Here is a 27,608-nt window from a genome sequence, read left to right on the forward strand (position 1 = left end):
TTGACAGACTGCTTCTCCCAGGGGGCAGCCGTCACCCTGACCTGGGGGCTGAGAGAAAAAGAAGCTCTCTCTTCTTGGCTGCACCTGCCTCAAGTGGAACTTCCATCACACTGAGCTGTCCTTACTGAGATTTATTTTATTTTCTTGAATAAGTTTCTCCATTTGTTGTATGCCTTAGGGCAATTTCCAGAGATATTAAAAATTGTTTCTGAAATGTCGTATTCTTTAATGATAGCTGTTTTGCTGGGGAGAGGGTCCACAGAAATCTTTATACCACCCTTCAGAAGTGTTTTATTAAAAAATAAAAGAAGAACCACAGTTCAACCTTTTGTTGTTATTGTTGTTGTTGTTTGTTTATCTTGGGTGTCTTAATATTTTTACAGCACTATAAAAGTGCTGGAGTGGTCATGAGAACAGCTTGATCCTTTCATATGCTCTGAATTATTTTTGGAGGAAAAGTCCTTTGAAGTTCCATAGATAGTTCTGAGTTAGCACCTGGCTGCAGTCTCACTAATAAGAGCTTAATCAAGTCGGGCATGGTGGTGCACACCTGTAATCCCAATGGCTCTGGAGGCTGAGGAAGGAGGATAGTGAATTCAAAGCCAGCCTCAGCAAAAGCAAGGCACTAAGCAACTCAGTGAGACTCTGTCTCTAAATAAAATACAGAAAATAGGGCTGGGGATGTGGCTCAATGGTCAGATGCCCCTGAGTTCAAACCCTGGTTACCATCCCTCCCCCGCACCCCCACTTAATCCAGTAGGGCCTCATGGTAAATTGTCATCTTTTCTTAAATCTTGTTTTCATGACCACAATTCTGTTTAACAGTAAAAGCCAAATCCTTAGGTGTTCCTCTTTGAAAGACTGGGCTCCTCTGTATGAACCATTTCATTCTATTCCCTTATAAAAGACTCTTTTAGGCTTCAGATTGAGCAGCAAAGGTAAAATTTGAATTTAGTAACTGATCAGACATTTCTAAACCTGATAACAAATTCCTCCCAGTTCTAGAATTTCTCTTTAATGTCTATTTTATTAGCTATTTCTCCAGGTAATTAATAACTAAAGATCTTTTAAAAATATGACTTCCATCAAGCATAAGAATTATTTAGCTCCTCATAGGTTTTGGGTATTGAAGTAGGGACTCCTAAAAATAAAAATAAACTTTTCTTTTTAGTACAGGGAATTAAACCTAGGGGTGCTTTACCATTGAGTCTCATTCCCATTCATTTTGCTTTTTAGTTTGAGACAGGGTCTCAATTACTGAGGGCCTTGCTAAATTTCTGAGGCTCGCCTCAAACTTGCAATCTTCCAAGTGGCTGGGATTATAGGCACATACCACCACACCTGACAAAAGTAAGCTTTTCTTGTTTTATAATTTCTTTCTAAGAACATTTCTGGGGCTAATCATATTTTAAAATTTTATGTTTTATTATTAAGCATTTCTCACCATTAGAAATGTGCCATGGTAATAAGAAAATGATAAAACAAATTTAAATGAAGGCTATGTGCTATTAGTGGTATGTAGGAATAAGAAATGTTTATGCTTAATCTACATAATTGACTAGATTAAGAAACTTAATTTCTCATTTCATTTAAATATTCAAGAAGATGTTGTTTAGGTGTCATGCTTGTCCTTATTTCCTTACTCAGACTATTTTAATAAGCTCCATCCTCTGTTCTTCATTTTTGGATTATTGAGGAAATAATAATAATAATATAGCAATAACTTTTATTATTATAAATAATAATTTTATAATAAACTAATAATTTTGTTTATTATAACCAGAGTTCTTCTGATCATTTTGGCAACCTATTAAAAAACCTTCAATGTCTTCAACCATCCTTAACATGTCATATTATACATCAAATACTGCTCTCAGTTTATTGTTTCCAGCTCCCTTGCAGAAACTCTCTTCTCTAGCTAGTTTGGTGCATTCATTTTCCCCTGAGTATATAATGTCCAGTTTCACCTCTTAGTTTCTGATTATGTCACTTGTCCCATCTGGATTGCCTCTTTAATCTAGTTTCATCTGTTAGTTCAAGTTATTTTTCCAGGCATCACATAATAACAAGGAGAAGCTAGCATTTCCAGGTATGGTTGCATTTAAAATGAGGTAGAACTAAATCAGTGACTCAGAAAGAGAGGTGAGCAATAAACCTAAGTACAGAGAAAATTTGGTATATGAAAAGTGGCTTTCAAATTAATTGGAAAAAGTTGGGTTATTCACATGGTCATCCTTTGGGGGTGGGGAATCCAGCTATAGTTTTACCTCATCCCGATGTTAGGAAGAGAATCCTGCTTATCCAAACTCTGAAGACTTATTTTCCACAGAGTAACCTTGGTATCTCTCCTCTTTCTCTTTTCTTTCTTTTCCCCTCCCTCCCTCCCTTCTTTCTCTCTCTCTCTCTCTCTCTCTCTCTCTCTCTCTCTCTCTCTCTCTCTCTCTCTCTTTCGTACTAGGGATTGAACCCAGAGGTGCTTAACCACTGAGCCATATCCCCATCCCTTTTTATATTTTATTTTGAGACAGGGTCTCCCTAAGTTGCTTAGGGCCTGGCTAAGTTGCTGTGGACTGGCCTCAAGCCTGCAATCTTCCTGTCTCAGCCTCCCAAGTTGCTGGGATTACAGGTATGCACCACCACACTCAGAACTACAACCCCAGCCCTGCATCTCTTTTATAATAGCATCTACTTATCACTTAACTTTGAAGTTGAAGTAGGAAAAGAATGTGATTATCACTCTTAAAATCTCAGTCCCAAATCCACAAAGCCAAACAAGAAGAAAAAAAATCAGTAAATCTTATGCCTATCAAGGTTTAAGACTTCTCTTATCATTGAAGGTCATGGTGAATACTTTCACTTTCCACTTACCAACACTATTCAGTGTGTCCATACTTTGACATTTGTTTATTGCTGTGAATTTTTGTAGCTTTGGTTGAATTGTGTAATCTTCATAGAGTACAAACTTGTTGATGGAAGACAGTGTGTTGGTCATCTTTAAACACCCAGAGTGCTTTCCAATGAAAGCCCCAGACATGAGTGATAGTGATAGTGCTGAGTAGTTCTTTTATGATTACTGAAAATTAGCCCCTGACACAGTGACTTCTCTTAAGTATAATGTTATTGAATTTGTTTTGTATTTTATAATTTTCCAAATGTATTCCAATTGACATGATTTATTTTACTCAATCTTTAAAGAATCCTATGAGGTGGGAAGAACAAATATTTATTTCCTTTTCTTAGATGTAACCAATTTTAAAGAGATGGAGTTATTTGCTCATGGTGCTTATAAACTACAAAATCTAGGACTTCTAGTTCTTAGGAGCTAACTCATTCATCCTGCCACAAGTATTTCTTATATGAAGATGAGAACCACAAGTGACCTTTCAGAAATGGAAAGAATCTCACAACATTAGAAAATAGATGACATTCCTAAGGCACTAGTAGAAATTTGATGTGAAATTTTATCTGACATGTTTGTAACAGCTTTAATTATTTAATCAATTTAATAACAGAATATTTAAAGCACCAACAAAATCACTGGCCATAACAAATTTCATCCACAAATCAGACATTTTGCACCTCAATTTTTTGCTCTTCAGTTCTGTTTTGTGAACTAATTGGCAACACTTGATGAAAATTTAAGATGTAGACAGACTATAAGAGGTGGAGCAATCACATCTTCACAAGGAAATTAATTTATACCTACACACAAATACACACGCATATTCATAGCCTCTGATCCTGCCAAGAAAAAAGCCCCAACAGTGTGGTTAGCTGCAATTATAGCTAAGTGTCATAAAACAATTTTGGCATATCATGGTGCCCACAGGAATCACAGAGATCTCTCTCTTTTTTTTTTTTTTTTTTTTTGGTCTTCCAAGCACGTTTCTATCTCATATAAATTTGTCCTTGCAGGTTTTCTCTTAGCTGTTTTGTTTGTCAGGAAAGTAATTTGACTACATCCTGCAACTCATTTTGTGAGTGGGGATGTTGTGAAAGCAGCTATCTTGCAAGTTGAACTAGAACAAAGTATGTCAGTATGATATATAGGAATAGCTGTGTCTCGGCAACGATGAACTGACTACTCCATATATGACTATAGATTCCACAATGTCTTTTGTAAAACACTTTCATACACATTTTCTAATGTGTTTCTGGGGTTTTCTAATGCTTTCATAACTGCAAGGTTATTATGGGAAGTTTGAGTAGAAGCAGTTTTTGATTAGTTAGTGCCTTCTTTTAGACAAACTTTGCCATGACTATTTACTGACTTGAATATTACAAATGAAACAAACTTCTGTGAGTTTACACTAGACTATAGGCCTGGCAATATTCTTCTTCAAAGTGTCATTGGGGATATTCCAGGTGCTCTGTATATGGTAAAATGTGTGATGTGTACCAGATAAGAAAACCCCAAATTGGTGATAAGTCTTCATATTTAAATTTTTCCATATAATTTTTGCTATTATGGAATGTTCCATTCAATACTTCACTCAATATGAATTACCACATGGCACCATGTATGAGCCATGTGGTATTATTTAATTTTGAATCCCATAGAGTTTCAAATAGATAATGGTATATGTTTTAGAAATTTCCACTACTGTTTATCTATTTCTAAAAGTCAAATTCATCCACTTTGGCATTTTACAGTTTTAAATTATTTTCAGTTTTGAACCTTTGTAAATAACATAGGTTCATAGACACAAATATATATGTATCCTTGTACAATTCATTCAGCAGGTTTTTATTAGGTATTTTCCAAGTGCTAGACATTATCTTAGTCACTGGTGATAAAGGAGTAAATAAGATATTTGAAGCTTTTTCTTGTACGGAACTTATATTCCAGAGAGGGAGTCAAACAAATAAATAACCAAGATAATTACATATAGAGTCATGTGTTTGAAGAAAACAAAACAGGTAAACAGGATAGTAAACTTAATTAGAGGGAGAGGTAAAATTAGCTAGTGTAGTCAAGAAAGGCCTTTCTAAGAAAAACAGATTTTAGCAGAAATCTGTACCGAAGGAGCTAAAAAGGGAGAATTTCTCAGGCAATTGTCCCAGCTGTGATTATCGATGACCTTGGAATGTGTGATAAGTGTTGTGGCTTGGGTGTAGCCTGTAGGAAGTCTGTTAGAAGAAGAAAATAACGGAGGAGTAGGCAGAAGTTGATTCTTCAGGGCCTCATGGGCTATGATTAAGAGTTAGATTTTATTCTAAGTGGATTTTTTCCAAATTCTAAATGCTGTTTGAGGAATTTAAGTGTGGTGAGGATGCTGTTTTTTGGTGAAGAAGCAAGGGAAGCACCTGTTTATTCAATCTGTCATTCATCAAATATTTATGGATCTATAGTCTCATACCAACCATGTTTTAAGCCCTAGAATCTAGGAGGTGCTAGGGATTCAGTAATTCCCCAGAGGATGTCCCTGCCCTTTTCAAGCTGACATTCTAGGTTCATATAATAGAAGTCTCGTAGCAATGCATGTGGAAATTTAATCAGGGTAGCTGGGTAGTTGAAGATGCTATTTTAGGTAGGGTAGTATGGAAGGCCTTTAATCAACATTTTCAGGCATTGAACTAGTGAGTCAAGCCAATTTATGGGGGATGATTGTTCTCAATAGGGGACATATCAGGATCAGCAAATGCAAGATCTTCTAATTGATGAGCCTAAAAATCCCAGGAGACCTTTGTGGCTAGACTCAAAGCATAGAGTATGAGGACAATGCCAGAAGTTGAAGACAGAGAAGAGCCAGGGTCCTTGAAGGCCATGGGGAAGATTTTAGTTTTTCTTTTTAGTGGGAAGAAATTAGAAGGTTTTGAGCAAGCAAATAGGTGGCATGGCCTCAGGTTTCAAGATCACCTTAGCTGCTGTGTGAAGGGAGAAATGATGGAAATAAGCGAGGACAGTTAGGAGACTATTTATTAGTCCATGCAAGAGATGATGGTGGCTTTGACTTAGTGATAGTGGCAAAAGTGGTGAGACATTGTCAGGTTCTGAAGGTACCAAAAGGGAAGAGCTAATAGGATGTATAGATGCATTGGACATGAAATTTTAGGAAGAGAAAGGAGTTAAGCAAGATTCCAGTAGTTTGACCTTATAAATCTAGTGAATGATAGTGATAGTTTTAGAGATGGGGAGACCAAAGAAGAGAAATATACAAGGGAGAAAATAGCAAACTTGTTCAATTTATGCTTTTTGGACTTCTCTGTGGAGATGTTGAGTTGGTAGTTAAATATACAAGCCTGGAATTCAGGGTCAGGTCCGGAGATACAAATTTGAGACGTTAACATTTGGGTGATATTAAAAGCTATTGGAATTAATGAAACCAGGTAAAGGGTGAGTGGCAGGGAGAAGACAAGATGCTTGAGGGGAGAACCTGTGAAGCCCCCACATTTAGAGATCAGATCGAAAGAAAAGCTAACAGATGAATGACCAGAGGCAGAAGGAAGGTCAGAAAGGCGTGGCATCTCAAAGGCTAGCTGAATAGAATATATGAGGAAGAAGGGCTCAGTGTCAAATACTGCTGGAGAGTCAAGGAGGAAAATGAGTTGGCTATTGGATTTCCTAATGTAAAGTTTATAGTGTTAATAAAAAGAGGTGGGAGGTGTGGAGAAAAGTATGATGGGAGAGGGTTTGAGGAAAAAAATGAGAAAATAGAGACAGATTTTAGACAAAGGATTTTTTATTATTTTCAAATTAATTAATTATTAATTGTAATAAAAGGGAACAGAGAAATGAGCCAAGTGTTTCAGGTTTTTTTTTTTTTTTTTTTTTTTTTTTTTAAGAAATGTGGAGTAAGGGGCTGGGGATGTGGCTCAAGCGGTAGCGCGCTCACCTGGCATGCGTGCGGCCCGGGTTTGATCCTCAGCACCACATACCAACAAAGATGTTGTGTCCGCCGAGAACTAAAAAATAAATATTAAAAATTTTCTCTCTCTCTCTCACTCTCTCTCCTCTCTCACTCTCTCTTAAAAAAAAAAAAAAGAAATGTGGAGTAAATAAAGGTTTGCTGTTATTTGTTTGGTGGTCAGTTTTTTAATATGAGAGAAATAACAGCACTTTAGGCATTCATTTTTAAAACATAAAACTTTATGATTAAAATAGCGAGTCTTTATTTTGGCTTCAGAGTTGGGATTAGCTCATGTGATGTGAAAGTAGAAGCCAGATTAATTAGGGAGCTATTGTAAAAATACAGGGAAAATATGACAGTGGTTTGAACTACAGAGTGAATAGTGGGAAGAGAATAAATTCAAGGCAGATTGGGAGGCATACTTGAAAAGATGAGTGAGAAAAAGGAAGTGTGGACAAAGAGACATTGAGTGTGACCATATTTCTCTCTGGTTACGTACATGTCCACATTGTTAGCCGTGGCTCACTGGCTGCCCTCCCTGCTTCTCTGAAACCCATCCCCTGGAAGTCTTTGTCAGTCACTATGGTCCACATACCCCAGCTATTGCACATCAATATAATTATATATAGTGTATTGCACATCAATATACTCTACTATTTGGAAATGTAAATTCTTAGAAATATCCCCACCCCAAACCTCTCGAATTAGAATCTCCGAGGTGGGGACTAGCAATTTGTATTTTAAGAAGTTTTCCCCGTAATTCATATAAAATCTAAGAACTATTTCGATGTGTTCCCTATCCCCAGTAGTTCATATCCTATTTATCTTTATGCCCCAAATGTTACAATTTGGGGGCAATCTATTTGAAATTTATTTCTGAGTGGTATATTGCTGTCTGAGTAGAACAGTTTGCTGTTCTGGCATTCTTTCTCGTACATGCCATACTGGAAATTTTTTGGTTTGTTTTGGTAAATGCAAAGTCTTTTTCAATTCCTCTCATCTCTTATTTGTTGTCACTCCCTTGTCTCATTGGCTGCAAATTGTACCTTGTTGTATGACTTGCTCATCTCAGTTGCTGATAGACATAGCCACCAATAGTATGTGTTATCAGTTGAAGCAAACAAATTGTTTTATATTGATCTATATTTGGAGGAACATCTGTGGTATTAACTATACGTCAATATGCTGCTATACACATTTAAGAGCCAAAGGTTTATATTATGTACCTAGTCATGTTGATTTTTGTGGTGGGTAAGGAGACAACTGGGGTTGTGCTCCAACATGAGAGCTTTATCCCGGGTGTGTGAATGAATTGGAATTTTTGTATTGAAGACACACTTTTTGGACTTTAGAAAATATTCTGCTCTGATGGCAGGGGGACAGGTGAGGAAGATTAGTTCGTTTCCATATTTAAAAATGAGTTGGCTAATTTGAAAGATGCAAATTAAAAAGAACCCCCATAAGGATATATAACAATGGAACCTACAAAATTTATGAGGCTGATGAATACGTTCATTATCTCTATGTGTCAATATTTAAACATACATAGGGTATTGTTACATATCAGTGTGCATCTAATGCAAATTCCTGGGCATCTACTTTAACCCTTTTACATAAGGGTGATCATTATATCTGTTTTTAGAACATATATAATATAAAACCCATAGTTTTTGTGGGTATGTCAAAACAATTTGCCTGATTGTATTATGTATGGATATGGAATATGGGCTCTAGTTATGGCTCTTTGTAAAATTTATCTGTCTCCCTACAAGCCATGGGATAGAGAAAAAAAATGGCATGATGTGGTGACTTTTCTAGGTCAATCATTTTGATTTTGAAGTATTTCTGATACACAGTGGAAAAGGGGACTACAAATGATATTGGCTAATTCAAAATCTATCTCAAGTCCTTTCTAGTATGCTGAGAATGAAAAGCTAACACTGTATTCCCAGACTCTTAAGGAATCAGATTTTCAGGTATGATTTAGGATTCATCAATCAAATGCTGTTGCTTGAGACTTTGATTTTAAAGAAGTGGCGGGGGGGAGGGGAAGAGGCAGAGTATAGGGCATAGGTTCTGAAGCTATCACCTGAAATGATGACCTCCCAATATAGATCTCCCGATCCTATGGCTTCCTGTCGTTGGTGGCAGTATTCCAGGCATATGAGAGTTGTAGTCAGCAATTGTGCATTATTGTCTTGCTTTAGTAGTAATGGCCACTTTCTCAATCACAGCAATTAGAATGGTTCTGAGGGCTGGGGATTGGTCTTGGGAGATAAGCTTGGTCCTCCAGCTGTTTGAATTTATGGAAGCACCTAACTCCCTCTAAAAAACCCTTTCTGCTTAAAGTACTTAAAGTGGGTTCTGTTGTGTGCAGCTGAGCCCTCAGTAATAAAAGTAATTAGTACCAGAAATGGTTGCAAGCAATAGAACATAAAAAATAAGACTTTGTTTTGTTTTAAGGCTATTGTAGCATTGATTGAGCAATAACTTAAATTATCACCTATGGTCATATGGAATAATATGCCTGTTGAAGTAAGGGTTTGGAAGAGAGAATGACTGTTTTGATAGACAATTACAGGGAATGTGAGGATGAAGAGGATTTAGGGTATTTTTTTTGTGTGTGTGTGTGTGTGTGTGTGTGTGTGTGTGTTGGTGAGCTAAAAGAAAGAAAGTAATAAGCTCAATATTTTAAAATTTCAGCTCTAGGAACTGTCTTGAGAATCCAGGAATTTCTATAACTGTCCTTAAAGAATCTCTCATCTTTTGTAGCCTCATTTAGATGGAAATTATATGGAAAGTCTGATGCTGCAGGGTGTTGTATTATAAGGTGGGCTGAATTTACAGTTTTGTCATTTATTTTTCACAAAATAAAAACTACTGCCTTATACAAAGGTAGATACCTTTATTGAAATGGCGTCATTTAGGAAAACTTGGCTCAGTCTGCCTACCCTGTACCCCTGAACCTTACCACGTCTCCCTTGTTGGCTGAAGAGCTCCTCCTTTGCCGGATGATGTTGATCTCATCTTGTGTGAAGACCCTGTAGCAGTTGTTGGAGTCACATTTTTGCAAAGAGTGACAGTTCTGCTTTTGCACATCCTTCCCACTCTTACTGCTTCCAACGATAGTCAGAGTCAGATGCCTGCCTGTCTCAGGGAATAGTTGCAATGTCGAGACTTAGAGGAAAGGGCTTAAAAATGAAAGGAGTTAAATGGTTTTGCTAATATATTTATAACAGCATAAATCTGGAGATTATGTGTGGGAAATGGATTTTGAAGACACTAGACCAAGGCTTGGATAGGACTGATTCATTGACATGGATGCAGTTACCAGAGAATTTGGAGTTCAGTGTGTAGCTTGAGAATTTGAGAGTATTTCTGTTTGGTTTGATGGCTGACTGAATCTTGGACTTAATGGCAGCTTAAACTAAATGAAATTGGGATGCCAGAAACTCCTTAGAAGAAATGCAAAACTTCAGGAATTAAAAACTTTAGAAAGGATTTGGCATGTGTGTTTGGTTCACCTGCCCAATAACTGCATCTCACAATAGTACTTAAATCATTGATAAACACATTGATTTGGGTACTTTTTTGATAAGCCATGACTGTCCTCTGTAGGCTGAAATGAACACAGAACATGCTGTTATTCAAACAGAATCACAACTTCAGTGGAAATGATAGAATTTTATGTACAAAAGGCCAAGTATGGTACTAATTACACCAGAAAGGTTGAGTGTAGTTACCTCATTAGGAAAAAGGACAACAGTTGGTTTGATGGCAGAGATGTTTAGTGGTGGCTTATTGATTTGGAGGCCTTTGGAATGAAATAGGTGGGCAGCCCACTAAAACCTGGGGGTCTATGAATAGATGCCTGACCTGAGATAGCTAATCATGGCTTCCCCACCAATTACCAGACCTAAGTCAGTACAAAGATCAGAGCCTCTTGAGTTAAAGGGAATCATTGTTTGCTCTCCCAATGTTTGAAAGAATCTACCCAAACATCTCAAGAACATGCTGCAAGTCTTCCACTACTTATGAGAAGGCAGTGCTATGTGAAATAAAGGAAGATAGTCAGAACTTTCAGCAATTATAGACACTAGTTCTGAGATAACACTTACTCATGGGGACCCAACTGCCACCATGGTCTACTCATCAATGTGGGGGCTGAAGTGTTTTAGTGATAAATACAGTTTTAGCTCATGTCCACCTCAGAGTATTTCTCACACACACACACACACACACACACACGCGCGCACGCACACACACAAAGTATTTTTCTAATTCCTGAGCATCATTAACTAGGAGAATCCACATATGCTCCTGCAACCAAAATACATGATAAGAACACCTTAGAGGAGGAAAAGTTTATTTTGGATTCATCCTTTCTTAAGTCCATTCATGGTCAGTGACCCCACTGCTCTGGGTCATAGATGGGGCAGAACATCATGGTAGAAAGGAATGACAGAGGAAACCTTCTCAGCTCATGGCAGCTGGGAAACAGAGAGAGAAGGAATGAGATTTAGTGCCTATGGGCACACTCCAAATGACCTACTTCCTCCAGCTATGCCCCACCTGCTTAAAGTTAGCACGCAGTAGTCCATTAAAATTATTAATTCATCAAGTGGATTAATCCACTGATGTTATAGCTCTCATAATCCAATGTTTTTACCTTGGACATTTCTACATTATCTAACACATGAGCTCCTTGGGTAACACTTAAAAATCCAAACTACAACAATATCTAACCCTAGAATGCAATACAGCTCTTTCTCATAAACTAGGTCATGTCTGATTCATGGAGTTATAGATTAGGGCTTTTCCATCAGCAGTCCATCCTCACATGGAAGTATAAAATGTGCTGTGAGCTTCACTCAAGTTTTTATGCATGTCATTCTTCCATCAACTCACCTCCCAGTCAGTTGGGTAATTCTATATAATCTGAAAAAGAAAAAAAAAAGTCTTTTATAGATGGATCCTCATGACAGGTGGTGTGAGCTGGAGGTAGACTGACTGCTGCAGCATGTCAGCTTGGCTCAAGGGTGTTATTAAGAGGGGAGAAGGAAGATCCTCCCAATGGTCAGAACATACAGCAATATGTCTAATGGCCTATTTTGCTTAGAATGAAAGATAGTTCTGAATATATATTTCACAGGCAACAGCAAATAGTTAATGGTTTAGAAAATATGAGATTGAAGGAAGGTTTGAGAAAGAGGTACATAGACCCCTGGGTGGGCCCAGAGGCCGAGTCATATATTCTTTTTCTTTTTTTTTTAAGTTGTAGATGAACACAATACCTTTATTTATTTATTTTTTATGTGGTGCTGAAAATTGAACTCAGTGCTAGGCAAGTGCTCTACCACTGAGCTACAACCCCAGCCCCAAGTCATATATTCTCTATGACTTCTGTGAGATGGGGGTTCTCAAAATCAAGTGAACATTATAGTCACTAGGAGTTGTGAAAGAGAAATCCTTCTCCATCTACTCCAGTGTTTGCACTATAGGCTAATGAACAAGATGGCAGTAAAGCACAGGTAGAGGTTCTATGTCAGCTCAATGAATTTTCCTCCACTATAGTTGATATGATTATATATTAATTAAGTGCCTTCCAGAAGCAGAATAATGCACAGGTAGCTTAGGGGTAAATAAAGTTTTTTTTTTTCAGGCTGGTTGTCACATTTTGTAGTTGTTATTAGTTTTTATTATAGATAGATTTTATGAAGTTTCTGCCGTAATGAAGAAAGCAGTTATTTTCCTCTGTAGAAATGGATTATTTAATCTAGATTTGGATTTGCCTACTCAGTTTACAATGCTTTTGTCAGCAGACATCTGAGGACTAACTAAATAGTTTATTCACAGTATCCCACACAATACTTTTTCTGACCAAAGAACTAATTTTATAGCCAAAGAAATGAGGCATTAGGTTGGTACTTATGGGATTCACCGGTAATATTCATCCAGAAGCAATTGCCCATGCACAATGATAGAATGGCCTATTGAAGATTCAGTTATGGCACCATATAAGAAGCAACACCTTGTGAGATTGGGGTGCTGTCTTACAGATGTGGTGTTTACTCTGATTCACTGATCAACATATTTCTCCCATAGGTGGAATTCATGGAGCCTGAAAATGAAGGGAGAGACTTGGGAATGGCGTCTCTTATTATTATACCAAATGACCTACTTTATAAAACTTAACTTCCTGTTGCTGAAATTTTAGGCTCTGCTGGTTTAGAGGTCTAAGTATCTAAGAAGAGATTATATTCTCCAGGGGATAAAAAATTTAATATGAGACTGTAAACTGGTCATCTTAGGAAAAGGAGGCTAATCCTGTGTTGGCTGGCAAAATTGATCTAAGTGTTATGGGGGAAACAGAAGGAGTCTGGCTGGAACAGCAGCAATTCTCTTGAATATCTCTTATAACTGCCAGTCTACAGCTATGCTTATAGGGGGATACATTATTGTTTGGAAATAGAAGTCTGGAAAATAGCTGCATATGGATGCTGGACAGATAGTGGCTTTATAAACCATCATTTCAAATTTTTCCTAGAATTAAAGACCGAAAAATGAAAAAAATCATATGTTGTGGCCTCTTTGCAGCCAGAGAAAGAGTTCCGGACATGATTGAGGTTATACCAACCAAAAGCATTTTTATGATACATTGATTAAACAGTGAGTCACATGGGTTGTTCTTACCCAGGTGGGGCATCCATTCACTTTCTGAGGTTATATGTTTCTCAGGTCATCTGCTAACACTTCCTAATTTGGCTCTGTATTTCAGCAGGTTCTTGGAGAAGCAGTTTTCCTGATCATAGCCGAGGAAGTGTGACTTTAGGATCTGTTCAGGTTTAGTTCTGCTTTTCCTGATCTTCCAACACTTTTGTAAGCCCTTAATTTCCTGCATTAGCTTTCGTTAACTAGGATAGATCTTGTTTTCGGCAATGGAACCCTGCCCAATCTACCTTCCAATTTGGAAATATTAGTGGGATTTTTTTTCCAGAAGAATTTTCACTTATTTCCAGCCATCCAAAACTATTCTCTTAAGAAGCTGCATTATATAGTGTATGCTGGCAACTTCTTCTAATTTAGTCCAAATTTAGGTGTGTCTCAAATGTTATACCTGTTAGATTAGGACTCCTGTCTTTCTTATAGGATCAGTAAGAGTTTCTTTAATAATTTTCCTTCTTTCTTAGAAATTTGCTTTCAATAGAAAACTAAGAGATATTTAGTAAATTATTTCATAAAAAATCTTGAACTGATTTATTCTAAAGTTATTTTAATTTCAAGCTCAGTTTACATTCTGTTGCTCAAGCTGGCAAGCTATAGTCATATCTTCCTCATCTATTTGGGGATTCCTTGAAATAGGAAAATATATTTGTCTAAATTTAAAGAGATTCTCTCAAGTTTTGTCAGAATAGACTTTTTAGAAGTTAGACCCAGGGATTAAATTCTATGAACCAAGTAATAGAATTTATTCTCAACCTTGTCTCATAGAGAATAATCCTAGAGGCTTCTGAAAAAAAGTTAATTCAAGGCCACACCTCATATACGTCAAATCATTCTCTATGGGGTATATATATATTTTTAAAAAAAATCCTCTACCAGATGAGTCTAGCTCACAATGGTTAGATTAGTCTGCTCAAGCTGCCGTAATAAAACACCTGGGTGACTTAATACAATAATTTTCTAAATATAATACTAAATTATTTTCTCACAGTTCTAGAGTCTAAAAGTTCAAGACCAAGATTTCTCTTGAAGTTTCTTTTCCTGGTTTGTAGATGGTTTGTACATGGCCTTTCCTTTGTTTCAGCATGGACAGAAAGAGATCTCTGGTGTTTCATCCTCTTCTTATAAGTATTCCAGACCTATCAGTTTAGGTCCCTACCCTTAAAACTTCATTTAACCTTAATTACCTCTCATAAGGCCTGTCTCCAAACAGTCACAGTTTATGAATTTTGGGGTAAGGGACACAGTTCAGTCCATAACAATGGTGATTGATGACTATTGTTTTAGTAGAATCATTTAGATTTGGGGACCAGTTTTGAGGGTATCAGAAAAAGCAGGTGTGTTTCCAGGTTTACTGTATGTGGTGACTTCTTCTGGGTAGAATGGAGAGAAATGACTAAACATGGAATGGCATGAAAGAAGTGGGTAGAAGCTAGTTAACCAGGACATTGAGTAATCTGGCAGACTGAAGTCCAGTTCAAGCAGGTATACAGTATTTAAGGCATTATATCCCATGGTGGGTTATAATACTGGTTCTTGTCAGGAACTGGAGCTCTTAAAGTCATGAATACTAAAAGAAGATAATAGAATATGAAAATCAAGGTGCAACTTTAGTGACAAGAGCAATAAAGAATGGATTGATGGTACTGTCAACTGGTTTTTAGGAGAAAGTTCTTGACCTTGAGTGAAAACCAGAAAACCAGTGTTGAGGCCTCAAGAAGCAATCTATCCACATATGGAGAAGTTAGAGAGTTAGCCAATGTACTCCATCTCTATGGTTAACTAATGTGGGAACAGCTGACTATCATTAAGTTTCACCTTTTGGTGGAGTGGAAAATTGTCTTTAATCCTGATATGGCTCTCATTGGTCTAGAATCTAGAACAGTAATTCAAACTTAAGCAAATGTCAGAGTCACCTGGAGTGGTTGTTGAAGCAGGAATTGCTTGGGCATACCCCCAAAGTTTCTGATTCAGTATGTCTGGGATAGACCAAGAATTGGCAAGTTTTCAGATGCTATTTGATACCACTGATTTGGAGACCACTATGAGAATCACCAATTCTGCTAAAATATAGTGGATATTTTATGTGTGAATCCTTTAAGATATATATCTAAAGCATAAATGTGAAATGTAAAGATATGTATATCATATACATAAACCTGTTTTTATAATTTCCCTCACAAATGTATAAATAGCACAAGTAAGATATGGCAAAGGAATAATTTTTGATAATGGGAGACGGGGAACTATGTAGATATCCAGGAACTTAATTCATTATGAAAGTCTCAGGATAAGGAGAAAGAATCTTCCAGATAACACTGAGCCAAGAAATTATTTTTTTTATTGGTTGTTCAAAACATTACAAAGCTCTTGACATATCATCTTTCATACATTTGATTCAAGTGGGTTATGGACTCCCATTTTTACCCCAAATACAGATTGCAGAATCACATCGGTTACACATCCACGTTTTTACATACTGCCATATTAGTGACTGCTGTATTCTGCTACCTTTCCTATCCCCTACTATCCCCCCTCCCTCCCCTCCCATCTTCTCTCTCTACCCCATCTGCTGTAATTCAATTCTCTCCCTTGTTTTTTTCCCCTTTCCCCTCACAACCTCTTATATGTAATTTTGTATAACAATGAGGGTCTCCTTCCATTTCCATGCAATTTCCCTTCTCTCTCCCTTTCCCTCCCACCTCTCGTCTCTGTTTAATGTTAATCTTTTCCTCATGCTCTTCCTCCCTGCTCTGTTCTTAGTTGATCTCCTTATATCAAAGAAGACATTTGGCATTTGTTTTTTAGGGATTGGCTTGCTTCACTTAGCATAATCTGCCCTAATGCCATCCATTTCCCTGCAAATTCCATGATTTTGTCATTTTTTAGTGCTGCATAATACTCCATTGTGTATAAATGCCACATTTTTTTAATCCATTCATCTATTGAAGGGCATCTAGGTTGGTTCCACAGTCTAGCTATTGTGAATTGTGCTGCTATGAACATCGATGTGGCAATATCCCTATAGTACGCTCTTTTAAGATCTTCAGGGAATAGTCCGAGAAGGGCAATAGCTGGGTCAAATGGTGGTTCCATTCCCAGCTTTCCCAGGAATCTCCAAACTGCTTTCCAAATTGGCCGTACCAATTTGCAGTCCCACCAGCAATGTACAAGTGTACACTTTTCTCCACATCCTCAATAGCACTTGTTGTTGTTTAACTTCATAAAGGCTGCCAATTTTACTGGAGTGAGATGGTATCTTAGGGTGGTTTTGATTTGCATTTCTCTGACTGCTAGAGATGGCGAGCATTTATTTATGTACTTGCTGATTGATTGTATGTCCTCCTCTGAGAAGGGTCTGTTCAGGTCCTTGGCCCATTTGTTGATTGGGTTATTTGTATCTTATTATCTAATTTTTTGAGTTCTTTGTATACTCTGGATATTAGGGCTCTATATGAAGTGTGAGGAGTAAAAATTTTTTCCCATGATGTAGGCTCCCTATTTACCTCTCTTATTGTTTCTCTTGCTAAGAAAAAACTTTTTAGTTTAAGTAAGTCCCATTAGTTGATTACTGTTATTAACTCTTGTGCTATGGGTGTCCTATTAAGGAATTTGGAGCCCGACCCCACAATATGTAGATCGGAGCCAACTTTTTCTTCTATCAGACGGAGAGTCTCTAATTTGATATCAAGCTCTTTGATCCATTTTGAGTTAACTTTTGTGCATGGCGAGAGAAAGGGATTCAGTTTCATTTTGTTGCATATGGATTTCTAGTTTTCCCAGCACTATTTGTTGAAGATGCTATCCTTCCTCCATTGAATGCTTTTAGCCCCTTTATCAAATATAATAAAGTTGTAATTTTGTGGATTGGTCTCTGTGTCCTCTATTCTGTACCATTGGTTCACCCGCCTGTTTTGGTACCAGTACCATGCTGTTTTTGTTACTATTGCTCTGTAGTACAGTTTGAAATCTGGTATTGCTATACCTCATGATTCACACTTCCTGCTTAGAATTGCTTTTGCTATTCTAGGTCTTTTATTTTTCCATATGAATTTCATGATTGCTTTATCTATTTCTACAAGAAATGCCATTGGGATTTTGATTAGCATTGCATTAAACCTATAGAGAACTTTGGGTAATATCGCCATTTTGATGATGTTAGTTCTGCCTATCCATGAACAGGGTATATTTTTCCATCTTCTAAGATCTTCTTCTATTTTTCTCTTTAGGGTTCTGTAGTTTTCATTGTATAAATCTTTCACCTCTTTTGTTAGGTTGATCCCCAAATATTTTATTTTTTTGAGGATATTGTGAATGGGGTGGTTGTCCTCATTTCAATTTCAGAAGATTTGTCGCTGATATACAGGAATGCCTTTGATTTATGCGTGTTGATTTTATATCCTGCCACTTTGCTGAATTGATTTATTAGCTCTAGTAGTTTCTTTGTAGACCCTTTTGGGTCTTCTAGGTATAAAATCATATCATCCGCAAATAGTGATAATTTAAGTTCTTCTTTTCCTATTTTTATGTCTTTAATTTCTTTTGTCTGTCTAATTGCTCTGGCTAGTATTTCGAGAACTAAATTGAATAGAAGTGGTGAGAGAGGGCATCCCTGTCTTGTTCCAGATTTTAGAGGGAATGCCTTCAGTTTTTCTCCATTTAGAATAATGCTAGCCTGAGGCTTAGCATATATAGCTTTTACAATGTTGAGGTAAGCTCCTGTTATCCCTAGTTTTTCTAGTGTTTTGAACATAAAGGGATGCTGTACTTTGTCAAATGCTTTTTCTGCATCTATGGAGATGATCATGTGATTCTTATCGTTAAGTCTGTTGATGTGGTGAATAACATTTATAGATTTCCATATATTGAACCAGCCTTGCATCCCAGGGATGAATCCTACTTGATCATGGTGCACAATTTTTTTGATATGCTTTTGTATTCAATTCACCAGGATTTTATTGAGGATTTTTGCATCTAAGTTCATTAGAGATATTGGTCTGTAGTTTTCTTTCTTTGAAGTGTCTTTGTCTGGTTTCGGGATCAGGGTGATGTTGGCCTCATAGAATGAATTTGGAAGAGCTCCTTCTTTTTCTATTTCTTGAAATAACTTGAAAAGTATTGGTATTAATTCTTCTTTGAAGGTTTTGTAAAACTCTGCTGTATACCCATCCGGTCCAGGGCATTTCTTGGTTGGTAGTCTTTTGATGGCTTCTTCTATTTCCTCCTTTGTTATTGGTCTGTTTAAATTGTGAGTATCTTCCTGACTCAATCTGGGCAAATCATATGACTTAAGAAATTTATTGATGCCTTCACTATCTTCTATTTTACTGGAATATAGGGTTTCTAATTATCTTCTGTATTTCTGTAGTGTCTGTTGTGATATTGCCTTTTTCATCCCGTATGTTAGTAATTTGAGTTCTCTTTCTTCTTCTCTTCGTTAGCATGGCTAAGGGTCTGTTGATCCTATTTATTTTCTCGAAGAACCAACTTTTAGTTTTATCAATTTTTTCAATGTTTTTTTTTTTTTGGTTTCAATTTCGTTGATTTCTGCTCTGATTTTAATTATTTCTTACCTTCTACTACATTTTCTGTTGTTTTGCTCTTCCTTTTCTAGGGTTTTGAGATGAAGTGTGAGCTCATTTATTTGTTGGTTTTTTCTTTTTTTGAGGAATGAACTCCAGGCAATGAATTTCGCTCTTAGAACTGCTTTCATTGTGTCCTATAGATTCTGATATGTTGTGTCTGTGTTTTCATTTATCTCTAAGAATTTTTTTATTTCCTCCTTTATGTCTTCTGTAACCCATTGATCATTCAGTAACATATTGTTCATTTTCCAGGTGATGCAGGATTTTTCCTTCCTTCTTTTATCATTGATTTCCAGTTTCATTCCATTATGATCAGATAAGATGCAAGGTATTATCTCCACACCTTTATATTTACTAAGAGTTGCCCTATGGCATAATATATGGTCTATCTTTGAGTAGGATCCATGTGCTGCTGAGAAGAACGTGTATCCACTTGATGATGGTTGATATTTCTATATATGTCGGTTAAGTCTAGGTTATTGATTGTGTTATTGAGTTCTATAGTTTCTTTATTCAGCTTTTGTCTGGAGGATCTTTCCAATGGAGAGAGCGTTGTGTTGAAGTCACCCATAATTATTGTGTCGTGGTCTATTTGACTCTTGAACTTGAGGAGAGTTTGTTTTATGAACGTTGCGGCACCATTGTTTGGTGCGTACATATTGATAATTGTTATGTCTTGTTGGTGAATGGTTCCTTTTAACAGTATATAGTGTCCTTCTTTATCCCTTTTGATTAACTTAGGTTTGAAGTTGATTTTATTTGATATGAGTATGGCCACTCCTGCTTGCTTCCGAGGACCATGTGAGTGGTATGATTTTTCCCAACCTTTCACCTTCAGCCTATGTATGTCTTTTCCTATCATATGAGTCTCCTGAAGGCAGCATATTGTTGGATCTGTTTTTTTAATCCAGGTTACTAGCCTATGTCTCTTGATTGGTGAATTTAAGCCATTAATGTTTAGGGTTAATATTGATATATGGTTTGTACTTCCAGTCATGCTTATTTATTTATTTATTTATTTTAATTTGGCTAGTTTTTCCTCTTTGGTTATTCCCCCCCCCCTTTACTGAGTTACCTCCCACTGTTAGTTTGGGGTGCTGTTTTTCAATTCCTCTTCTTGTAGTGTTTTGCTCAAAATGCCTTGCAGTGCTGGTTTTCTGGCTGCGAATTCTTTTAACTTTTGTTTATCATGAAATATTTTAATTTCATTGTCAAATCTGAAGCTTAATTTTGCTGGATACAGTATTTTTGGTTGGAATCCATTATTTTTCAGCGTTTGAAATACGTTGTTCCAGGATCTTCTCGCTTTCAACGTCTGTGATGAAAAATCAGCTGTTAATCTAATTGGTTTACTCCTGAATGTAATCTGCCTCCTTTCTCTGATAGCTTTTAATATTCTCTCCTTGTTCTGTATGTTGAATATCTTCATAATTATGTGTCTCGGAGTAGGTCTATTACAGTTTTGTATGTTTGGGGTCCGGTAGGCTTCCAGGATTTGGCAATCCATTCCATCGTTCATATCTGGAAAGATTTCTAAGATTATTTCATTCAACAGATTGTTCATTCCTTTGGTTTGAACCTCTATTCCTTCTTCTATCCCAATGACTCTCAAGTTTGGTTTTTTTATGACATCCCATATCTCTTGTAAGGATTGCTCATGATTTTTTAACCTCCTTTCTGCATTGACTATATTCTTTTCGAGTTGATAAACTTTGTCTTCATTATCTGATGTTCTGACTTCTATTTGATCTAGTCTATTTGTAATATTCTTGTTTTAGTTTTTAATTTGGTTTATGGTTTCCTGCATTTCTAGGATTACTGTTTGATTTTTTTAAAAATCTCTATCTCCTGGTAGAGTTCATCCTTTGCAATTTGAATTTGCTTATGCAATTCATTTTCAAAGTTTTCTTTCATTGTTTCGACTTGCTGTCTAATGACTTCTCTAAGATTCCATTCCATCTGAGTCAGGTATGCCTTGAGTTCTTTCTCTGTCCATTTTTCTGATGCCTCTAGGTTCTCCTGTAAATTTAAGTTGTCCTGCATTGTTTGTAATCCTTTTTTCCCTTTTTTTTCATGGTGCTCACGTTACTTTCCAACTCTGTTTAACTGCTGTGTTTCTGTTTTCTTCTATAAATTTGTTTTGATTTTGTATATCTCTGTGGTCTCTCCTTTGTGGTGGGAGACTATGCCTAGAAATGTTGGGCTTTATTGTGCTTTAGAGCTGATTCATTCAATTCATAAAAGGCTTATGGATTCTGTATGCATATAGTGATTTGTTGTTTGGTCTTAGGACTTTATGTTTAGGTTAGGTGCTATAATGGTATGAAGGTTAGTATGTCTTGGCTACTTTGGAAGATTGCTCTACTGAAGGGGGATATTAACAGGTGATTGGATCAGGGTATTTGGCAATAGCTAGGTATTTAGGAGCCCTATAGACAGCCTCAAAACAATCACCTATTTGCATTTAGACAATTACACGTAATTGGGATGAAAGTTGGGGGGAAGGGGAAGGAAGGTGCTCTTAAAAAGAAAGAGTGAGAGAGAGATAGATAGAATAGAGGAGAATGGAAAGAATAATAAAACTTGAAAAGGGAAAGAAAGAAGGAAGGAAAAGGGGAGAAAAAAACTAATAAAATAGAAATTTAAAAAAAATGAAGTCTTAGAGATCCATTTTTTTTTCTCTTCCAGTAGGTGGAGCTATGCCCTCCGAGCCGAGCTTCTGCCCTCTATGTGCCAGCAGCAATCCCTGTAAGGCGGCTCCTGGGATTCTCTCAATCCTGTTAGTACAGAGCCGTTTCTCTTCACCGGCCCCTCCCCCCCCTTCCTCCTGCCAGCCAGCCCCCCCCACCGCCCCTCACCAGAGGCGCTCTCCAAGGATCTGGTTACACTTGCAGCCCCACTGCGTGCCCTATTTCCTGAACGATGGAGCACTTTCTCTGTCATTCATCCAAGTCCCAGTGCTATGGAGCAGTGATCTGGGAACCGACAGTTTAATTTTTTCGGACCCCTTTGGTGGGCACGCCCGCGGAACTGGCGGCTAAGACCTTGGGTATCGCTGCTGGTGGTAAGGGGAGTTGGGGATCGAGAATCCCCTCTGCTTCCCTCGGCCCCTACAGACACATCCAAGCCACTGGCAGTAGGGAGAGTTGGGGATCGGGGGTCTCCTCCGTTTCCCTTGGCCCCCACAGTCATGCCCACGGAGCTCTGGGTCAAGTTTTCCCGGCTGTATGTATCTGGTGGGGGTGGGAGACACACACCTGCTAAAGCCGACTCTGCTGGGAAGGAATCCTGACGGCCGAATTCTGGTGACGTCACCTCTCTGCTATGGCAGGCCCCAGGCTCCTTGCTGGAGTGTCCGAAGGGAGGGGTGAGTCTGGCCTGTCTCTGGTCTGACCCAGTCTCGGTTGGTTTCGGTTCCGGGTTCGCTATTTCATGAAGGCTTGGTTAGAGACCTCTTCATAGGGTCCCTGCTCCGCACCTGTTGAACCGCCTTGGAGGATGGTCGCTGCACAGCAGCGGCAGGTGGCGGGTCTGGACCTCCGCGCCATGTGGCAGAGATTCACTTGTCTGGGGCAAACTGTCACCTCCAATAATCCTACAAATTCACCAGCAGGTCTCATTTCAGCGGAATTTTGCTAGAAGTTTCTCAGCAGGTAGAATCTGAACGTATTAATGTGACTCTCTGACCCTGTTATTGAGGAGGTACTGAAAGCACTGCCTCCCCGCCCGCCACCATGTTGGGTTCCCTGCCAAGAAATTATTATTTCTCCCTGAAGCGGGGGAGGTCAACAGAACCTCCTCCATCTTAACAGTGGTGGCAGGTTTTCGCCATGTTTATAGGCCTTTTCAGAGTCCTATAGAATTATTCTATATAAATTAACTTGTGATTTATTTTCTCCCAGTACCCCCTTTCACCTATAAAACACTAAAGATAGATTGCTTTCAAAGGAAAGTTTGGGGACTTAGTGAAGCATCTTTAGAAAAAAATGCTTTATCCAACATCTTACAGAAAAGACTGGGATCAGTTTTGTTGGTCTAAGAGCTTAAAGATGAGAGGACAGGACTCTGGGCCTGGTTTCTAGTGTGGCTTACATTTAAAACATTATTTGGATGATTGTATGATACATGGCAAAAAATGTCATGAGAAAAGGGCCTTTTCTGATTTGTATAGCATCCTTTTGGATTAGCAGGTCTCTAAGACAGTCTTACATTATGGGAGATTGATGGACCAAAAGAGAGAAGGGTGGAATCTGGGGTGAGATTGTGTTCAGAGGTCCAGATCCCATTTCTGGGGGTGTTTCCATCTTTGTTTCACTGTCCAGAAGTTGCCAAGTTAGTGGTCCAAGAAAAAGATCAATGAGAGGAATGTCCCTTATGCTCTGGAGCCGAGTGAGACCAGAGAAATGACACAAGTCCATTGTTTTGGGAAAGCTTTCCAGAAGAGGGTATCAGAGAGACTAAGAACTTTTTCCTATCAAATTGTGAGTCATACAACCACCTACCCATTTCTGATGACGAATCCAAGTTTTTAGTTGAATATGTGAGACTTCAATCGTCCTATAGTGGCATCATCAAATGAGTAGGAATGATGTCCCATGTAAGTCTTGAGTTATTGCGTGCCCACCATACACCTGCCCTATGAGAATGCTTTCCCACAAAACCTAGTAACATTTTTAAGCCCCCAAACAGCCCTGGACACTTACTAGATTAAGGCACTGGGAAGGATCTATCTTATCTCTACCACTGGGTAGGGTCAGGGCACATAATTGTTTTCTACGAGAGGCACAATTAGAGGAGATGTCCTTGTTATACATAGACATCCATATTGACAGTTGTTTTGTATTTTGTTCTTGTATAAAGTAGCAAACTGGATAAAAATATCTGGTTCAACTGAAGTTGAGTAACATACTGACCTTTGTGTGATTACAGAGATAAACGTTGAGACTACTTCCTGAGAGCTAATATTTATTGAACACTTATTAAATGCCAGAAATAATATTAAAACTTTTACAAGTATTGTCTCCTAGGAACCCTATAAAGTATGTATTTTTATTTTGCATCTTAAATATGGGTTACACAGTTGGAAAGCGGTAGAGCCAGGCTTACAGTCAAGTCTGCCTGACCCTAGTGTATAGCATTATGCTGACTCTCCAGCATAGAGAGATGTGGTTGGTGTAAACATCTGTTAAGGTAAATTTCCTGTTTAGATTCAAGTGTATAACCAATCCAACACTAACTGGTATCCAGGAGAGATAAGCACAGACAAGAGTATATGGTGGGAATGGGTCAAAGAAGGTTATAAATACAGGAGATGAAGAGTAACATGGAGTAGAACCAAACCTGAGCTAATACTGTGGCTGCTCTTGGTTAAAGTTTTCATCGGTACCCATAATCCCAGTCTCACAAAGCTGCCTCACAAGGAAATGGTTCCATTGTTAAATATAATTACTTCTTGTCAAAGAGGATAGCTGCTTCTTAAAGATGCACAGTGTAAATTTGCCTGTTCCCAGAACCTGTTTAAAGTTGGTTTTGCCCAACATTTTTCAAATATTTGGTGGCAGATCTCTTTAATGTATCACGACAAATTGTCCTGAAGGCTCTGCTGCCTTAGTGAGATGAGATTAGTAGTCAACTCCAGATACACACTGACATTATATCGGAATATCATCTCTTATTATTATATTGCATTTAGAATTTTTATTTCTAAGTTTAAAGTTTTGACTAGTGAGCTAAAAATCATTCATTCCAAAATAAGTTATCTTAACTACTTTCATTATTTAGAATACTCATTAAATAATTAAATAATGCCTTCAAATAATAATAATTAGAAATACAGGCTTAGGTACCCCTATGCCATTTACAATAATCATCTGGTGCCATAATTGGGAAGAATAAGGTGCAGTGGAAATGGTATGACAGTGGCCAAGAGAGGTCGGTGTGCCCTGGTAATGGGCATGAGGGATTATTATTCAGATGCTCACTAGCTCTCTGACTCCAGCCTTCAGTGGATGTGAGGGACAATTGGCACAATTTCTGGTGATACATAATTCATATAAGGAAAAAGATGCAAATATGAGTTTGACTAAGTAGAAAAGTGCCCCAAACTCAGAATATAGGGCACCCTTATAATAATCTTCAAGAACCTGCCTCTCCCCAGCCATCTTAACCCACCTACTTTGTTCCTATAGGTGCTCCTGAGTTACCACATAACCCCATAACCCTGCCAAACTAAAATGATCCTATACTTCAGTAGGGTTTTTAAAAGCTTTATATTATGATAAAATTGTAAGCTGAAGGTGTTCCAAGAATAATAATTTAAAAAACCCTGATTACCCTTTGTATCATTCTTGTAGATTTAACAATTTTAATTTTGCTACATTTGCTTCCTCTCCCTCTTTCTTTGCACACCCATACATACACAGACACACACACTCATACACACAAATTAGTTTTCCTGATCTATAGTTATAAGTTCACCTTTGTCTTTAAATACTTTAGTGTATATTTTCTAAGAACAAGGACATTCTTAATCATAGCATAATGGATAACAAAATGGCCAAATATTCCTCCCGTTCCTATGTACATGTCCTTTTTTTTTAGAGAGAGAGAGAGAATTTTTTTAATATTTATTTTTTAGTTCTCAGCAGACACAACATCTTTGTTTGTATGTGGTGCTGAGGATCGAACCCAGGCCGCACGCATGCCAGGTGAGCACGCTGTCGCTTGAGCCACATCCCCAGCCCTGCATACATGTCCTTTTGTAAAATGATTTTGATACTCCTTCCATCAAGAGGGAGTTTATTTCTTCATCCATTGAATCGGACTTAGTCATGTGACTTGCTGTGGATATAGAATACTAAACGCTGATGCAAGCAGAGTCTTGAAAAATGCTTATGCTATTTGATTTGCCCTTTTTTTCTGACACTGAAAACGTTTCTGGTGTCATGTGAACAAGCTGGGTGAGCCTTGGAGGATGAGAGCCATGAAGTCACCATCTTCATTAACATTAGTCAAAGTGACACTGGAATGAGGCTATATAGATAATACAGCCTCAGCTGGACCACCCTAGACTAGAAGAATTACTAGCCAACCTACAGAACTATGAGAAAGAATATTGTTTGTGGCTTTAAGCCATTCAGTTTTACACCCTGTTTTATGCACAGCAAAAGCCAATGATATATAGAGAGAAATGACCAAAACTTCAGTATATTTAATATATTGTTTTATCTAATTCATATTCAAATTTTTCCAATTGTCCTTAAAATGATTTTTATAGCCTTTTTTTCCAAGTTAGTCTGTGTCCCAATCCAGGTTTATGCATAGCAATTAGCTGTCAGATCTCTTCGATTTCTTTTAATATGGAACTCTTCTGTTTTTACTTTTTTTTTTTATGGCTGACAGTTCTGAAGTGTATGGAGCAGTTGTTTTGAAGAATGACTTTAAGTTGTAGTTTTCGTGATGTTTTCTTGTGATTAGATTTAAGTAATGCAGTTTTTACAAGAGTACTGCATGAGTGATCTTGCATTCTGCCCAGTGCTTCCTATCACAAGGCACAGAATGCTACTTTGTCTGATTATTAGTGATGTTAACTTTTTCACTTCAAAGTTTTCTGCACTGTATTATATTTCCTTTTGCTATTACTAAATAATCTATAGGGAGTTGAATTGGTTCTCATTCTTTCACACAATTTATGTTTTAGTATGTCTTACACTTATTTTAAAATTTTTGTTTTGTTGTTATAAAAGCACTTAACATGAAATCTACTCTCTTAATAGATTTTAAGGTGTATAATGCAATATATTTATCTATAGGCATAGTTTTTTTGTAGCAAATCCCTAGAATTTATTTTCTTGCAAACTGAAATTTTATACCTAGTCATGAGAAATGCTGCTTTTTCCTACCCTCCAACCCCTAATCATCACCATTCTGTTTTTCTCTCTGTGAGTCTATTTTGGATATCTCTGGTAAGTGCTGTTCTATAGTGTTTGTCCTTCTATGGGTGGCTTATTTCTCTTAGCATAATGTCCGCAAGACTATTCACGTCTCACATTTCAGGATTTCCTTTTCTCACCTGGAAAGAGGGCCACCATGGTGTTTGCAAAAGGCCATCAGTGGGATTTTTGAGCATAGAATATGCAGCAGCAAGTGGATCTCTTTGTTATGGCTGAATCTGTAAGCTGATCCATCAGTGATAGCAGGTATACAGCATGGGCAGACCACCCTATAGGTGAAGAAAGCTAGTCAGCAGTGAGGAGTGAGGGAGAACTTCGTTTCTTTAGTCTCAGCTGTATTCTTGCATTTCCTACTTCCTCAGAGTCTCACCTTCTTTGTTCTCTGAGTCAACGAGATCATGTCTTTGCTTAGAGTTGGGTTTCTGCTACCTGTTACCAAAAGAATTCTAACATTCTACCTAATACATCACCTACAGTTATGAGTAAGATACAAATTA

At 37.6% G+C, this 27,608-nt stretch overlaps 1 long non-coding RNA gene across 1 annotated transcript; it reads right to left on the reverse strand.

Moving 5' to 3' along the window:
- Positions 1–11,206: 11,206 nt before the first annotated feature.
- LOC308657959 lies at positions 11,207–27,365 on the reverse strand. The gene is made up of 3 exons (XR_014024111.1): positions 27,231–27,365; positions 11,760–11,789; positions 11,207–11,341 (listed from the first exon to the last, which is right to left on the reverse strand). It is a non-coding gene; the product is annotated as an uncharacterized lncRNA (long non-coding RNA).
- Positions 27,366–27,608: the final 243 nt, after the last annotated feature.

The sequence above is a fragment of the Spermophilus citellus genome (genome assembly GCF_964194105.1).
Source record: "Spermophilus citellus genome assembly, chromosome: 10".
Classification (NCBI taxonomy): Eukaryota; Metazoa; Chordata; class Mammalia; order Rodentia; family Sciuridae; genus Spermophilus; species Spermophilus citellus.